Consider the following 15,915-nt stretch of genomic DNA (forward strand, 5'->3'; position numbering starts at 1 on the left):
TCAAAAGCGCTTTATTTCGCCAAGACAATGCGTTTCTCACTGTTACATGCATCTGAATGGGAAACTCGCCTGAAACAAAGTATAGGTTTTCATTATGTGAATAATTTTAAAATCTTAGCTCAAACGGCTGCAAAACCTGTTTGCCCAGCACGGGGATATTGAGTTCTATAAGATAAAGCCATAAACATGTTTGTCTGAGTCTTCTATCAAATGTTACAGCGATTTATATGAAGTTGTACGAAAACGCTTTATTTCGCCAAGACAATGCGTTTCTCACTGTTACATGCATTTGAATGGGAAACTCGCCCGAGACAAAGTATAGGTTTTCATTATGTGAACAATTTTAAAATCTTAGCTCAAACGGCTGCAAAACCTGTTTGCCCAGCACGGGGATATTGAGTTCTATAAGATAAAGCCATAAACATGTGTTTCTGAGTCTTCTATCAAAAGTTACAGCGATTTATATGAAGTTGTTCAAAAGCGCTTTATTTCGCCAAGACAATGCGTTTCTCACTGTTACATGCATTTGAATGGGAAACTCGCCTGAAACAAAGTATAGGTTTTCATTATGTGAATAATTTTAAAATCTTAGCTCAAACGGCTGCAAAACCTGTTTGCCCAGCACGGGGATATTGAGTTCTATAAGATAAAGCCATAAACATGTTTGTCTGAGTCTTCTATCAAAAGTTACAGCGATTTATATGAAGTTGTACGAAAACGCTTTATTTCGCCAAGACAATGCGTTTCTCACTGTTACATGCATTTGAATGGGAAACTCGCCCGAGACAAAGTATAGGTTTTCATTATGTGAATAATTTTAAAATCTTAGCTCAAACGGCTGCAAAACCTGTTTGCCCAGCACGGGGATATTGAGTTCTATAAGATAAAGCCATAAACATGTTTGTCTGAGTCTTCTATCAAAAGTTACAGCGATTTATATGAAGTTGTACGAAAACGCTTTCTTTCGCCAAGACAGTGTGTTTCTCACTGTTACATGCATTTGAATGGGAAAATCGCCCGAGACAAAGTATAGGTTTTCATTATGTGAATAATTTTAAAATCTTAGCTCAAACGGCTGCAAAACCTGTTTGCCCAGCACGGGGATATTGAGTTCTATAAGATAAAGCCATAAACATGTGTTTCTGAGTCTTCTATCAAAAGTTACAGCGATTTATATGAAGTTGTACGAAAACGCTTTCTTTCGCCAAGACAGTGTGTTTCTCACTGTTACATGCATTTGAATGGGAAACTCGCCCGAGACAAAGTATAGGTTTTCATTATGTGAATAATTTTAAAATCTTAGCTCAAACGGCTGCAAAACCTGTTTGCCCAGCACGGGGATATTGAGTTCTATAAGATAAAGCCATAAACATGTTTGTCTGAGTCTTCTATCAAAAGTTACAGCGATTTATATGAAGTTGTACGAAAACGCTTTATTTCGCCAAGACAATGCGTTTCTCACTGTTACATGCATTTGAATGGGAAACTCGCCCGAGACAAAGTATAGGTTTTCATTATGTGAATAATTTTAAAATCTTAGCTCAAACGGCTGCAAAACCTGTTTGCCCAGCACGGGGATATTGAGTTCTATAAGATAAAGCCATAAACATGTTTGTCTGAGTCTTCTATCAAAAGTTACAGCGATTTATATGAAGTTGTACGAAAACGCTTTCTTTCGCCAAGACAGTGTGTTTCTCACTGTTACATGCATTTGAATGGGAAAATCGCCCGAGACAAAGTATAGGTTTTCATTATGTGAATAATTTTAAAATCTTAGCTCAAACGGCTGCAAAACCTGTTTGCCCAGCACGGGGATATTGAGTTCTATAAGATAAAGCCATAAACATGTGTTTCTGAGTCTTCTATCAAAAGTTACAGCAATTTATATGAAGTTGTACGAAAACGCTTTATTTCGCCAAGACAGTGTGTTTCTCACTGTTACATGCATTTGAATGGGAAACTCGCCCGAGACAAAGTATAGGTTTTCATTATGTGAATAATTTTAAAATCTTAGCTCAAACGGCTGCAAAACCTGTTTGCCCAGCACGGGGATATTGAGTTCTATAAGATAAAGCCATGAACATGTTTGTCTGAGTCTTCTATCAAAAGTTACAGCGATTTATATGAAGTTGTACGAAAACGCTTTATTTCGCCAAGACAATGCGTTTCTCACTGTTACATGCATTTGAATGGGAAACTCGCCCGAGACAAAGTATAGGTTTTCATTATGTGAATAATTTTAAAATCTTAGCTCAAACGGCTGCAAAACCTGTTTGCCCAGCACGGGGATATTGAGTTCTATAAGATAAAGCCATAAACATGTGTTTCTGAGTCTTCTATCAAAAGTTACAGCGATTTATATGAAGTTGTTCAAAAGCGCTTTATTTCGCCAAGACAGTGTGTTTCTCACTGTTACATGCATTTGAATGGGAAACTCGCCTGAAACAAAGTATAGGTTTTCATTATGTGAATAATTTTAAAATCTTAGCTCAAACGGCTGCAAAACCTGTTTGCCCAGCACGGGGATATTGAGTTCTATAAGATAAAGCCATAAACATGTTTGTCTGAGTCTTCTATCAAAAGTTACAGCGATTTATATGAAGTTGTACGAAAATGCTTTCTTTCGCCAAGACAGTGTGTTTCTCACTGTTACATGCATTTGAATGGGAAACTCGCCCGAGACAAAGTATAGGTTTTCATTATGTGAATAATTTTAAAATCTTAGCTCAAACGGCTGCAAAACCTGTTTGCCCAGCACGGGGATATTGAGTTCTATAAGATAAAGCCATAAACATGTGTTTCTGAGTCTTCTATCAAAAGTTACAGCGATTTATATGAAGTTGTTCAAAAGCGCTTTATTTCGCCAAGACAATGCGTTTCTCACTGTTACATGCATTTGAATGGGAAACTCGCCCGAGACAAAGTATAGGTTTTCATTATGTGAATAATTTTAAAATCTTAGCTCAAACGGCTGCAAAACCTGTTTGCCCAGCACGGGGATATTGAGTTCTATAAGATAAAGCCATAAACATGTTTGTCTGAGTCTTCTATCAAAAGTGACAGCGATTTATATGAAGTTGTACGAAAACGCTTTATTTTGCCAAGACAGTGTGTTTCTCACTGTTACATGCATTTGAATGGGAAACTCGCCCGAGACAAAGTATAGGTTTTCATTATGTGAATAATTTTAAAATCTTAGCTCAAACGGCTGCAAAACCTGTTTGCCCAGCACGGGGATATTGAGTTCTATAAGATAAAGCCATAAACATGTTTGTCTGAGTCTTCTATCAAAAGTTACAGCGATTTATATGAAGTTGTACGAAAACGCTTTATTTCGCCAAGACAGTGTGTTTCTCACTGTTACATGCATTTGAATGGGAAACTCGCCCGAGACAAAGTATAGGTTTTCATTATGTGAATAATTTTAAAATCTTAGCTCAAACGGCTGCAAAACCTGTTTGCCCAGCACGGGGATATTGAGTTCTATAAGATAAAGCCATAAACATGTGTTTCTGAGTCTTCTATCAAAAGTTATAGCGATTTATATGAAGTTGTTCAAAAGCGCTTTATTTCGCCAAGACAATGCGTTTCTCACTGTTACATGCATTTGAATGGGAAACTCGCCTGAAACAAAGTATAGGTTTTCATTATGTGAATAATTTTAAAATCTTAGCTCAAACGGCTGCAAAACCTGTTTGCCCAGCACGGGGATATTGAGTTCTATAAGATAAAGCCATAAACATGTGTTTCTGAGTCTTCTATCAAAAGTTACAGCGATTTATATGAAGTTGTTCAAAAGCGCTTTATTTCGCCAAGACAGTGTGTTTCTCACTGTTACATGCATTTGAATGGGAAACTCGCCTGAAACAAAGTATAGGTTTTCATTATGTGAATAATTTTAAAATCTTAGCTCAAACGGCTGCAAAACCTGTTTGCCCAGCACGGGGATATTGAGTTCTATAAGATAAAGCCATAAACATGTTTGTCTGAGTCTTCTATCAAAAGTTACAGCGATTTATATGAAGTTGTACGAAAATGCTTTCTTTCGCCAAGACAGTGTGTTTCTCACTGTTACATGCATTTGAATGGGAAACTCGCCCGAGACAAAGTATAGGTTTTCATTATGTGAATAATTTTAAAATCTTAGCTCAAACGGCTGCAAAACCTGTTTGCCCAGCACGGGGATATTGAGTTCTATAAGATAAAGCCATAAACATGTGTTTCTGAGTCTTCTATCAAAAGTTACAGCGATTTATATGAAGTTGTTCAAAAGCGCTTTATTTCGCCAAGACAATGCGTTTCTCACTGTTACATGCATTTGAATGGGAAACTCGCCCGAGACAAAGTATAGGTTTTCATTATGTGAATAATTTTAAAATCTTAGCTCAAACGGCTGCAAAACCTGTTTGCCCAGCACGGGGATATTGAGTTCTATAAGATAAAGCCATAAACATGTTTGTCTGAGTCTTCTATCAAAAGTGACAGCGATTTATATGAAGTTGTACGAAAACGCTTTATTTTGCCAAGACAGTGTGTTTCTCACTGTTACATGCATTTGAATGGGAAACTCGCCCGAGACAAAGTATAGGTTTTCATTATGTGAATAATTTTAAAATCTTAGCTCAAACGGCTGCAAAACCTGTTTGCCCAGCACGGGGATATTGAGTTCTATAAGATAAAGCCATAAACATGTGTTTCTGAGTCTTCTATCAAAAGTTACAGCGATTTATATGAAGTTGTTCAAAAGCGCTTTATTTCGCCAAGACAATGCGTTTCTCACTGTTACATGCATTTGAATGGGAAACTCGCCCGAGACAAAGTATAGGTTTTCATTATGTGAATAATTTTAAAATCTTAGCTCAAACGGCTGCAAAACCTGTTTGCCCAGCACGGGGATATTGAGTTCTATAAGATAAAGCCATAAACATGTTTGTCTGAGTCTTCTATCAAAAGTTACAGCGATTTATATGAAGTTGTACGAAAACGCTTTATTTCGCCAAGACAGTGTGTTTCTCACTGTTACATGCATTTGAATGGGAAACTCGACCGAGACAAAGTATAGGTTTTCATTATGTGAATAATTTTAAAATCTTAGCTCAAACGGCTGCAAAACCTGTTTGCCCAGCACGGGGATATTGAGTTCTATAAGATAAAGCCATAAACATGTGTTTCTGAGTCTTCTATCAAAAGTTATAGCGATTTATATGAAGTTGTTCAAAAGCGCTTTATTTCGCCAAGACAATGCGTTTCTCACTGTTACATGCATTTGAATGGGAAACTCGCCTGAAACAAAGTATAGGTTTTCATTATGTGAATAATTTTAAAATCTTAGCTCAAACGGCTGCAAAACCTGTTTGCCCAGCACGGGGATATTGAGTTCTATAAGATAAAGCCATAAACATGTGTTTCTGAGTCTTCTATCAAAAGTTACAGCGATTTATATGAAGTTGTTCAAAAGCGCTTTATTTCGCCAAGACAATGCGTTTCTCACTGTTACATGCATTTGAATGGGAAACTCGCCCGAGACAAAGTATAGGTTTTCATTATGTGAATAATTTTAAAATCTTAGCTCAAACGGCTGCAAAACCTGTTTGCCCAGCACGGGGATATTGAGTTCTATAAGATAAAGCCATAAACATGTTTGTCTGAGTGTTCTATCAAAAGTGACAGCGATTTATATGAAGTTGTACGAAAACGCTTTATTTTGCCAAGACAGTGTGTTTCTCACTGTTACATGCATTTGAATGGGAAACTCGCCCGAGACAAAGTATAGGTTTTCATTATGTGAATAATTTTAAAATCTTAGCTCAAACGGCTGCAAAACCTGTTTGCCCAGCACGGGGATATTGAGTTCTATAAGATAAAGCCATAAACATGTGTTTCTGAGTCTTCTATCAAAAGTTACAGCGATTTATATGAAGTTGTACGAAAACGCTTTATTTCGCCAAGACAATGCGTTTCTCACTGTTACATGCATTTGAATGGGAAACTCGCCTGAAACAAAGTATAGGTTTTCATTATGTGAATAATTTTAAAATCTTAGCTCAAACGGCTGCAAAACCTGTTTGCCCAGCACGGGGATATTGAGTTCTATAAGATAAAGCCATAAACATGTGTTTCTGAGTCTTCTATCAAAAGTTACAGCGATTTATATGAAGTTGTTCAAAAGCGCTTTATTTCGCCAAGACAATGCGTTTCTCACTGTTACATGCATTTGAATGGGAAACTCGCCCGAGACAAAGTATAGGTTTTCATTATGTGAATAATTTTAAAATCTTAGCTCAAACGGCTGCAAAACCTGTTTGCCCAGCACGGGGATATTGAGTTCTATAAGATAAAGCCATAAACATGTTTGTCTGAGTCTTCTATCAAAAGTGACAGCGATTTATATGAAGTTGTACGAAAACGCTTTATTTTGCCAAGACAGTGTGTTTCTCACTGTTACATGCATTTGAATGGGAAACTCGCCCGAGACAAAGTATAGGTTTTCATTATGTGAATAATTTTAAAATCTTAGCTCAAACGGCTGCAAAACCTGTTTGCCCAGCACGGGGATATTGAGTTCTATAAGATAAAGCCATAAACATGTTTGTCTGAGTCTTCTATCAAAAGTTACAGCGATTTATATGAAGTTGTACGAAAACGCTTTATTTCGCCAAGACAGTGTGTTTCTCACTGTTACATGCATTTGAATGGGAAACTCGCCCGAGACAAAGTATAGGTTTTCATTATGTGAATAATTTTAAAATCTTAGCTCAAACGGCTGCAAAACCTGTTTGCCCAGCACGGGGATATTGAGTTCTATAAGATAAAGCCATAAACATGTGTTTCTGAGTCTTCTATCAAAAGTTATAGCGATTTATATGAAGTTGTTCAAAAGCGCTTTATTTCGCCAAGACAATGCGTTTCTCACTGTTACATGCATTTGAATGGGAAACTCGCCTGAAACAAAGTATAGGTTTTCATTATGTGAATAATTTTAAAATCTTAGCTCAAACGGCTGCAAAACCTGTTTGCCCAGCACGGGGATATTGAGTTCTATAAGATAAAGCCATAAACATGTGTTTCTGAGTCTTCTATCAAAAGTTACAGCGATTTATATGAAGTTGTTCAAAAGCGCTTTATTTCGCCAAGACAATGCGTTTCTCACTGTTACATGCATTTGAATGGGAAACTCGCCCGAGACAAAGTATAGGTTTTCATTATGTGAATAATTTTAAAATCTTAGCTCAAACGGCTGCAAAACCTGTTTGCCCAGCACGGGGATATTGAGTTCTATAAGATAAAGCCATAAACATGTTTGTCTGAGTGTTCTATCAAAAGTGACAGCGATTTATATGAAGTTGTACGAAAACGCTTTATTTTGCCAAGACAGTGTGTTTCTCACTGTTACATGCATTTGAATGGGAAACTCGCCCGAGACAAAGTATAGGTTTTCATTATGTGAATAATTTTAAAATCTTAGCTCAAACGGCTGCAAAACCTGTTTGCCCAGCACGGGGATATTGAGTTCTATAAGATAAAGCCATAAACATGTGTTTCTGAGTCTTCTATCAAAAGTTACAGCGATTTATATGAAGTTGTACGAAAACGCTTTATTTCGCCAAGACAATGCGTTTCTCACTGTTACATGCATTTGAATGGGAAACTCGCCTGAAACAAAGTATAGGTTTTCATTATGTGAATAATTTTAAAATCTTAGCTCAAACGGCTGCAAAACCTGTTTGCCCAGCACGGGGATATTGAGTTCTATAAGATAAAGCCATAAACATGTGTTTCTGAGTCTTCTATCAAAAGTTACAGCGATTTATATGAAGTTGTTCAAAAGCGCTTTATTTCGCCAAGACAATGCGTTTCTCACTGTTACATGCATTTGAATGGGAAACTCGCCCGAGACAAAGTATAGGTTTTCATTATGTGAATAATTTTAAAATCTTAGCTCAAACGGCTGCAAAACCTGTTTGCCCAGCACGGGGATATTGAGTTCTATAAGATAAAGCCATAAACATGTTTGTCTGAGTCTTCTATCAAAAGTGACAGCGATTTATATGAAGTTGTACGAAAACGCTTTATTTTGCCAAGACAGTGTGTTTCTCACTGTTACATGCATTTGAATGGGAAACTCGCCCGAGACAAAGTATAGGTTTTCATTATGTGAATAATTTTAAAATCTTAGCTCAAACGGCTGCAAAACCTGTTTGCCCAGCACGGGGATATTGAGTTCTATAAGATAAAGCCATAAACATGTTTGTCTGAGTCTTCTATCAAAAGTTACAGCGATTTATATGAAGTTGTACGAAAACGCTTTATTTCGCCAAGACAGTGTGTTTCTCACTGTTACATGCATTTGAATGGGAAACTCGCCCGAGACAAAGTATAGGTTTTCATTATGTGAATAATTTTAAAATCTTAGCTCAAACGGCTGCAAAACCTGTTTGCCCAGCACGGGGATATTGAGTTCTATAAGATAAAGCCATAAACATGTGTTTCTGAGTCTTCTATCAAAAGTTATAGCGATTTATATGAAGTTGTTCAAAAGCGCTTTATTTCGCCAAGACAATGCGTTTCTCACTGTTACATGCATTTGAATGGGAAACTCGCCTGAAACAAAGTATAGGTTTTCATTATGTGAATAATTTTAAAATCTTAGCTCAAACGGCTGCAAAACCTGTTTGCCCAGCACGGGGATATTGAGTTCTATAAGATAAAGCCATAAACATGTGTTTCTGAGTCTTCTATCAAAAGTTACAGCGATTTATATGAAGTTGTTCAAAAGCGCTTTATTTCGCCAAGACAATGCGTTTCTCACTGTTACATGCATTTGAATGGGAAACTCGCCCGAGACAAAGTATAGGTTTTCATTATGTGAATAATTTTAAAATCTTAGCTCAAACGGCTGCAAAACCTGTTTGCCCAGCACGGGGATATTGAGTTCTATAAGATAAAGCCATAAACATGTTTGTCTGAGTGTTCTATCAAAAGTGACAGCGATTTATATGAAGTTGTACGAAAACGCTTTATTTTGCCAAGACAGTGTGTTTCTCACTGTTACATGCATTTGAATGGGAAACTCGCCCGAGACAAAGTATAGGTTTTCATTATGTGAATAATTTTAAAATCTTAGCTCAAACGGCTGCAAAACCTGTTTGCCCAGCACGGGGATATTGAGTTCTATAAGATAAAGCCATAAACATGTTTGTCTGAGTCTTCTATCAAAAGTTACAGCGATTTATATGAAGTTGTACGAAAATGCTTTCTTTCGCCAAGACAGTGTGTTTCTCACTGTTACATGCATTTGAATGGGAAACTCGCCCGAGACAAAGTATAGGTTTTCATTATGTGAATAATTTTAAAATCTTAGCTCAAACGGCTGCAAAACCTGTTTGCCCAGCACGGGGATATTGAGTTCTATAAGATAAAGCCATAAACATGTGTTTCTGAGTCTTCTATCAAAAGTTACAGCGATTTATATGAAGTTGTTCAAAAGCGCTTTATTTCGCCAAGACAATGCGTTTCTCACTGTTACATGCATTTGAATGGGAAACTCGCCCGAGACAAAGTATAGGTTTTCATTATGTGAATAATTTTAAAATCTTAGCTCAAACGGCTGCAAAACCTGTTTGCCCAGCACGGGGATATTGAGTTCTATAAGATAAAGCCATAAACATGTTTGTCTGAGTCTTCTATCAAAAGTGACAGCGATTTATATGAAGTTGTACGAAAACGCTTTATTTTGCCAAGACAGTGTGTTTCTCACTGTTACATGCATTTGAATGGGAAACTCGCCCGAGACAAAGTATAGGTTTTCATTATGTGAATAATTTTAAAATCTTAGCTCAAACGGCTGCAAAACCTGTTTGCCCAGCACGGGGATATTGAGTTCTATAAGATAAAGCCATAAACATGTTTGTCTGAGTCTTCTATCAAAAGTTACAGCGATTTATATGAAGTTGTACGAAAACGCTTTATTTCGCCAAGACAGTGTGTTTCTCACTGTTACATGCATTTGAATGGGAAACTCGCCCGAGACAAAGTATAGGTTTTCATTATGTGAATAATTTTAAAATCTTAGCTCAAACGGCTGCAAAACCTGTTTGCCCAGCACGGGGATATTGAGTTCTATAAGATAAAGCCATAAACATGTGTTTCTGAGTCTTCTATCAAAAGTTATAGCGATTTATATGAAGTTGTTCAAAAGCGCTTTATTTCGCCAAGACAATGCGTTTCTCACTGTTACATGCATTTGAATGGGAAACTCGCCTGAAACAAAGTATAGGTTTTCATTATGTGAATAATTTTAAAATCTTAGCTCAAACGGCTGCAAAACCTGTTTGCCCAGCACGGGGATATTGAGTTCTATAAGATAAAGCCATAAACATGTTTGTCTGAGTGTTCTATCAAAAGTGACAGCGATTTATATGAAGTTGTACGAAAACGCTTTATTTTGCCAAGACAGTGTGTTTCTCACTGTTACATGCATTTGAATGGGAAACTCGCCCGAGACAAAGTATAGGTTTTCATTATGTGAATAATTTTAAAATCTTAGCTCAAACGGCTGCAAAACCTGTTTGCCCAGCACGGGGATATTGAGTTCTATAAGATAAAGCCATAAACATGTGTTTCTGAGTCTTCTATCAAAAGTTACAGCGATTTATATGAAGTTGTACGAAAACGCTTTATTTCGCCAAGACAATGCGTTTCTCACTGTTACATGCATTTGAATGGGAAACTCGCCTGAAACAAAGTATAGGTTTTCATTATGTGAATAATTTTAAAATCTTAGCTCAAACGGCTGCAAAACCTGTTTGCCCAGCACGGGGATATTGAGTTCTATAAGATAAAGCCATAAACATGTGTTTCTGAGTCTTCTATCAAAAGTTACAGCGATTTATATGAAGTTGTTCAAAAGCGCTTTATTTCGCCAAGACAGTGTGTTTCTCACTGTTACATGCATTTGAATGGGAAACTCGCCTGAAACAAAGTATAGGTTTTCATTATGTGAATAATTTTAAAATCTTAGCTCAAACGGCTGCAAAACCTGTTTGCCCAGCACGGGGATATTGAGTTCTATAAGATAAAGCCATAAACATGTTTGTCTGAGTCTTCTATCAAAAGTTACAGCGATTTATATGAAGTTGTACGAAAATGCTTTCTTTCGCCAAGACAGTGTGTTTCTCACTGTTACATGCATTTGAATGGGAAACTCGCCCGAGACAAAGTATAGGTTTTCATTATGTGAATAATTTTAAAATCTTAGCTCAAACGGCTGCAAAACCTGTTTGCCCAGCACGGGGATATTGAGTTCTATAAGATAAAGCCATAAACATGTGTTTCTGAGTCTTCTATCAAAAGTTACAGCGATTTATATGAAGTTGTTCAAAAGCGCTTTATTTCGCCAAGACAATGCGTTTCTCACTGTTACATGCATTTGAATGGGAAACTCGCCCGAGACAAAGTATAGGTTTTCATTATGTGAATAATTTTAAAATCTTAGCTCAAACGGCTGCAAAACCTGTTTGCCCAGCACGGGGATATTGAGTTCTATAAGATAAAGCCATAAACATGTTTGTCTGAGTCTTCTATCAAAAGTGACAGCGATTTATATGAAGTTGTACGAAAACGCTTTATTTTGCCAAGACAGTGTGTTTCTCACTGTTACATGCATTTGAATGGGAAACTCGCCCGAGACAAAGTATAGGTTTTCATTATGTGAATAATTTTAAAATCTTAGCTCAAACGGCTGCAAAACCTGTTTGCCCAGCACGGGGATATTGAGTTCTATAAGATAAAGCCATAAACATGTTTGTCTGAGTCTTCTATCAAAAGTTACAGCGATTTATATGAAGTTGTACGAAAACGCTTTATTTCGCCAAGACAGTGTGTTTCTCACTGTTACATGCATTTGAATGGGAAACTCGCCCGAGACAAAGTATAGGTTTTCATTATGTGAATAATTTTAAAATCTTAGCTCAAACGGCTGCAAAACCTGTTTGCCCAGCACGGGGATATTGAGTTCTATAAGATAAAGCCATAAACATGTGTTTCTGAGTCTTCTATCAAAAGTTATAGCGATTTATATGAAGTTGTTCAAAAGCGCTTTATTTCGCCAAGACAATGCGTTTCTCACTGTTACATGCATTTGAATGGGAAACTCGCCTGAAACAAAGTATAGGTTTTCATTATGTGAATAATTTTAAAATCTTAGCTCAAACGGCTGCAAAACCTGTTTGCCCAGCACGGGGATATTGAGTTCTATAAGATAAAGCCATAAACATGTGTTTCTGAGTCTTCTATCAAAAGTTACAGCGATTTATATGAAGTTGTTCAAAAGCGCTTTATTTCGCCAAGACAATGCGTTTCTCACTGTTACATGCATTTGAATGGGAAACTCGCCCGAGACAAAGTATAGGTTTTCATTATGTGAATAATTTTAAAATCTTAGCTCAAACGGCTGCAAAACCTGTTTGCCCAGCACGGGGATATTGAGTTCTATAAGATAAAGCCATAAACATGTGTTTCTGAGTCTTCTATCAAAAGTGACAGCGATTTATATGAAGTTGTACGAAAACGCTTTATTTCGCCAAGACAGTGTGTTTCTCACTGTTACATGCATTTGAATGGGAAACTCGCCTGAAACAAAGTATAGGTTTTTATTATGTGAATAATTTTAAAATCTTAGCTCAAACGGCTGCAAAACCTGTTTGCCCAGCACGGGGATATTGAGTTCTATAAGATAAAGCCATAAACATGTGTTTCTGAGTCTTCTATCAAAAGTTACAGCGATTTATATGAAGTTGTTCAAAAGCGCTTTATTTCGCCAAGACAATGCGTTTCTCACTGTTACATGCATTTGAATGGGAAACTCGCCCGAGACAAAGTATAGGTTTTCATTATGTGAATAATTTTAAAATCTTAGCTCAAACGGCTGCAAAACCTGTTTGCCCAGCACGGGGATATTGAGTTCTATAAGATAAAGCCATAAACATGTTTGTCTGAGTCTTCTATCAAAAGTGACAGCGATTTATATGAAGTTGTACGAAAACGCTTTATTTTGCCAAGACAGTGTGTTTCTCACTGTTACATGCATTTGAATGGGAAACTCGCCCGAGACAAAGTATAGGTTTTCATTATGTGAATAATTTTAAAATCTTAGCTCAAACGGCTGCAAAACCTGTTTGCCCAGCACGGGGATATTGAGTTCTATAAGATAAAGCCATAAACATGTTTGTCTGAGTCTTCTATCAAAAGTTACAGCGATTTATATGAAGTTGTACGAAAACGCTTTATTTCGCCAAGACAATGCGTTTCTCACTGTTACATGCATTTGAATGGGAAACTCGCCCGAGACAAAGTATAGGTTTTCATTATGTGAATAATTTTAAAATCTTAGCTCAAACGGCTGCAAAACCTGTTTGCCCAGCACGGGGATATTGAGTTCTATAAGATAAAGCCATAAACATGTGTTTCTGAGTCTTCTATCAAAAGTTACAGCGATTTATATGAAGTTGTTCAAAAGCGCTTTATTTCGCCAAGACAATGCGTTTCTCACTGTTACATGCATTTGAATGGGAAACTCGCCTGAAACAAAGTATAGGTTTTCATTATGTGAATAATTTTAAAATCTTAGCTCAAACGGCTGCAAAACCTGTTTGCCCAGCACGGGGATATTGAGTTCTATAAGATAAAGCCATAAACATGTGTTTCTGAGTCTTCTATCAAAAGTTACAGCGATTTATATGAAGTTGTACGAAAACGCTTTATTTCGCCAAGACAGTGTGTTTCTCACTGTTACATGCATTTGAATGGGAAACTCGCCCGAGACAAAGTATAGGTTTTCATTATGTGAATAATTTTAAAATCTTAGCTCAAACGGCTGCAAAACCTGTTTGCCCAGCACGGGGATATTGAGTTCTATAAGATAAAGCCATAAACATGTTTGTCTGAGTCTTCTATCAAAAGTGACAGCGATTTATATGAAGTTGTACGAAAACGCTTTATTTTGCCAAGACAGTGTGTTTCTCACTGTTACATGCATTTGAATGGGAAACTCGCCCGAGACAAAGTATAGGTTTTCATTATGTGAATAATTTTAAAATCTTAGCTCAAACGGCTGCAAAACCTGTTTGCCCAGCACGGGGATATTGAGTTCTATAAGATAAAGCCATAAACATGTTTGTCTGAGTCTTCTATCAAAAGTTACAGCGATTTATATGAAGTTGTACGAAAACGCTTTATTTCGCCAAGACAGTGTGTTTCTCACTGTTACATGCATTTGAATGGGAAACTCGCCCGAGACAAAGTATAGGTTTTCATTATGTGAATAATTTTAAAATCTTAGCTCAAACGGCTGCAAAACCTGTTTGCCCAGCACGGGGATATTGAGTTCTATAAGATAAAGCCATAAACATGTGTTTCTGAGTCTTCTATCAAAAGTTATAGCGATTTATATGAAGTTGTTCAAAAGCGCTTTATTTCGCCAAGACAATGCGTTTCTCACTGTTACATGCATTTGAATGGGAAACTCGCCTGAAACAAAGTATAGGTTTTCATTATGTGAATAATTTTAAAATCTTAGCTCAAACGGCTGCAAAACCTGTTTGCCCAGCACGGGGATATTGAGTTCTATAAGATAAAGCCATAAACATGTGTTTCTGAGTCTTCTATCAAAAGTTACAGCGATTTATATGAAGTTGTTCAAAAGCGCTTTATTTCGCCAAGACAATGCGTTTCTCACTGTTACATGCATTTGAATGGGAAACTCGCCCGAGACAAAGTATAGGTTTTCATTATGTGAATAATTTTAAAATCTTAGCTCAAACGGCTGCAAAACCTGTTTGCCCAGCACGGGGATATTGAGTTCTATAAGATAAAGCCATAAACATGTGTTTCTGAGTCTTCTATCAAAAGTTACAGCGATTTATATGATGTTGTACGAAAACGCTTTATTTCGCCAAGACAGTGTGTTTCTCACTGTTACATGCATTTGAATGGGAAACTCGCCTGAAACAAAGTATAGGTTTTTATTATGTGAATAATTTTAAAATCTTAGCTCAAACGGCTGCAAAACCTGTTTGCCCAGCACGGGGATATTGAGTTCTATAAGATAAAGCCATAAACATGTGTTTCTGAGTCTTCTATCAAAAGTTACAGCGATTTATATGAAGTTGTTCAAAAGCGCTTTATTTCGCCAAGACAATGCGTTTCTCACTGTTACATGCATTTGAATGGGAAACTCGCCCGAGACAAAGTATAGGTTTTCATTATGTGAATAATTTTAAAATCTTAGCTCAAACGGCTGCAAAACCTGTTTGCCCAGCACGGGGATATTGAGTTCTATAAGATAAAGCCATAAACATGTGTTTCTGAGTCTTCTATCAAAGGTTACAGCGATTTATATGAAGTTGTTCAAAAGCGCTTTATTTCGCCAAGACAATTCGTTTCTCACTGTTACATGCATTTGAATGGGAAACTCGCCTGAAACAAAGTATAGGTTTTCATTATGTGAATAATTTTAAAATCTTAGCTCAAACGGCTGCAAAACCTGTTTGCCCAGCACGGGGATATTGAGTTCTATAAGATAAAGCCATAAACATGTGTTTCTGAGTCTTCTATCAAAAGTTACAGCGATTTATATGAAGTTGTACGAAAACGCTTTATTTCGCCAAGACAGTGTGTTTCTCACTGTTACATGCATTTGAATGGGAAACTCGCCCGAGACAAAGTATAGGTTTTCATTATGTGAATAATTTTAAAATCTTAGCTCAAACGGCTGCAAAACCTGTTTGCCCAGCACGGGGATATTGAGTTCTATAAGATAAAGCCATAAACATGTGTTTCTGAGTCTTCTATCAAAGGTTACAGCGATTTATATGAAGTTGTTCAAAAGCGCTTTATTTCGCCAAGACAATTCGTTTC

This window comes from Rhamphochromis longiceps, linkage group LG15 (assembly GCF_057381845.1).
Source record: "Rhamphochromis longiceps isolate RC_006_pf linkage group LG15, R_longiceps_female_GT1.1, whole genome shotgun sequence".
In the NCBI taxonomy this organism is placed as follows: domain Eukaryota; kingdom Metazoa; phylum Chordata; class Actinopteri; order Cichliformes; family Cichlidae; genus Rhamphochromis; species Rhamphochromis longiceps.